Source organism: Limulus polyphemus, unplaced genomic scaffold (genome assembly GCF_000517525.1).
Source record: "Limulus polyphemus unplaced genomic scaffold, Limulus_polyphemus-2.1.2 Scaffold2181, whole genome shotgun sequence".
Lineage (NCBI taxonomy): Eukaryota > Metazoa > Arthropoda > Merostomata > Xiphosura > Limulidae > Limulus > Limulus polyphemus.
Window position 1 is genome coordinate 99,204 of NW_013667791.1, and position 3,232 is coordinate 102,435.

Here is a 3,232-nt window from a genome sequence, read left to right on the forward strand (position 1 = left end):
CTGCCATCAAATCTGCTAAGTCGTAGTTTGATTTGCCACTTCTCGTTTCCATATTATTTTTTTTTCGTCCCGCTCTGACACCAGTTTGCTACGTATTTGCTTATTTGTTTGTTTCCGGTAGAAATTATTTCCGAGGATCATCAGCGATACAAGTCCTTTCTTGATTGAACCAGTTTGATCTCCTTGATACAAACATTTAGTACAAAGTAGTTCCACAATCAGTACGTTTCTCGTCACTGTAAACTTAATAACTTTTATAATACATGCTATAAATCACAGCGATTCACAATCTAGATAACTTTACTCTCAGGGAGTGCAAAACACACACTTTACGGCTCACTAGCTCGAAACTAAGAGAATCATAAATTACACGGATCTCAAAGTAACTACTGCTCTCTCTTCATTCACATATCCCCTGCTGGCTTTCTCTGCCAGGCTTATATACTAACGAAGAAGGCATCTCGAACACACTCAGACTTCCCCGATCTTTCGAGAAACTCAGTGTCACGTGACTTCCGCTGTTTGTAACACTATAAAATATATGGTTTACAAGAAAAGGCGATTCTTTCACATTTCATAAATCCATCAAGTTTACTCTTTATCATTACAGAATATACTTTACAACAAAAATGAATTGTGTGTAAGTCTAACAATGAAGAACGGATTTTGTATGATACTGAACTTAACTATCAGTAAAAATCGAATTTATCTATTCTCTCACTTTACATAATGACACAGAAAGCTAAATATACATTCATGACATGTGAGGATAAATTAGGAAGTTATTTTGTGTTTTAGAACCAGAAATTTCATATTTGTAGTTTAAAACTACTATTGCTTACAAATATAACTTACCAAGATTTATATATAGTCTTAAGTCTTTAGGGTGACATTGCTTAGACATGTAAAAGAATATATATACAATTTGGGTCATGTTCTTCCAATGTATCCAAGAGGAAAATCTCGCTGACAGTTCGATATCATTTGATATTTAGGAATAACACAAACAGAAACATATATCAGTTATAAAATACCAGTCTGTAAAGATTAACTTTCATACAAGTCTAGTACATTTTAGTTAATGTATAATTCTTGTATACTTTCTAATCACACTCTCTTACTCAACCTGTTCTATTGTCATGCAATATATGAACATGATGAAAAAAAGAAAATGTATTTCTTCTGATATATAACACAGAATATTGAATGTAACAGTAAAAGTTATATTCTTCTCACGTAGATATTGAGAATTTGTAAACATTGTAATATTTACAGAAATTAGATATTCACTATAGTAACAGTAACGTTATTAATATGATGCATTATCATTCATTTATATTTCATACAAAATGATGATTTCTAGTTGCTTTAGTACTGAAAGAAAAATGTGATTTGTTGACGTTTATGATAAGGCAGAATTAACAATATCAGGCTCTTGTACGATATAAAGGATGGAGAATGTGTTAAATGTTGTGATGTTACATCACTCTCTTCTTGGAACAATAATTACTGTAAGTATCATGGTGGATGTTTTCAATATGATGACATATTTGTAAGTTGTGATCTCACGACAAGAGGTATGTCTACAAGAAAAGACATACCTATCCTTTTATATGAAATCAGTTTATAAAGAGTTTTCATATAAATCCACATAAAAACAATGTCAAACATTCACCAACGGTATTATTACATTGGCATGCAGTTCAGTATTTTGTAAACTAAAATGTTTTGTAAATAGTTTATTAAGATGTCTTAAAGTTTTCTTAATAAATGTTTCAGCATAAGTGATACTTAAGTCTTACTTATATTAAGGGAAATACACGTGTTGAAATAGTCGATAAACTAGTTTTCCTGAGCCTACAAACTGAAATCCCACATGCAGTGTGAACAAATAATATTGCTGGTGTCGCAAAATAATTATAATTGTGCACATGTTTGAATCCTTTATTCCTTTATTTATGTAGTGACATGTTTTAGTGCAATGTGTCGTGATAAATTTTGCGTTTATTTTCACATATTCTTACAGAAATAAAAAATATAAGCTCTAACTGAAATAGTAATATGAACATAATGTACAAAAGTTGTATGAAAACCAATTAGTATTTTATACGTTAAGATGTGTGTAGTATATTAGTGTATCTTAAAGGTTTTGTTAATAAATTTTTGAGTATGAATTTTAAATCTGTGATTTTACATTGTTTTTGTAATGACAAACAGTAAATATGTTGGATTTATAAAACGTGAAAGAATAATCACTTGATTTATAATTAAAGGTTCTTTTAAGGTTATGAATTTTAACTCTCTTTTTTTTTCGGTTGTAAACTGTATCTATTTGTGAAAAATGTCTTTGATGCTTTGGTAAACTATTAAAATTAAATGTTATTGTGTATTAGAATTACTGGTTTGTCGAGAAATATTTAATAGATATGTTTGAAAGCGACACCACTTTAGTCTTGTACATATCATTATAATCTACAAATAATATATCTTACTAAAAAGGTGTACAGTATGTACAACATTTTCTAATTCCAGACCTTTCAAAGTTATTGAATTTTATTCTGCAAGGTGTAAGAGGGTACTGGTTATTCGGTCATGTGACGTCTTCTCCTGCCCTTTGTATTTCCTAAAATTAAAGTTTATCGAGCAGTCTTGAAATTGTAGTCTTAGTCAACTAGGATGTGTCAGTAATAGGATTGAAAGAGTGACCTGTCTATACTAAACATTCATTTTTTGAAATGGTAAGAATCTTATTTATCGAGCCTATATACATAAGATTTCAAACCATCAAGTAACAAACTCTAGACAAAGATGTATGAAAATATCGAGAGAAAGATAAGAATAGTAATAATTAAACATAACTATTGATATAGATCTTTTAAAGTTTAGCAGAATAAATCAACTTATAAAGCTACTAAACATGACATTATTGTATATTATTTAGATATTTAAATAAATGTCTTTCAGTGTGAATAGATTTTATCTTATATATTAGTTAAAATATGAATTAGCAATAAGTTTTTACATAAAAAACATTAGAAAATGCAAAATGTATGTCCTGCACATTACGTAAAGAAGCGAAAACTATAATCAGTACATTAAATGCATACTAAATCAGCACTTAAAACACAACTGGCTGTACTAAATGTCTCATTCAATAAAAATCCAGGTTAAGTAGTTAGCACACAGGATCACCTACAAAAGTGTAATATTTTCAAAACGAGACCCAAAACTC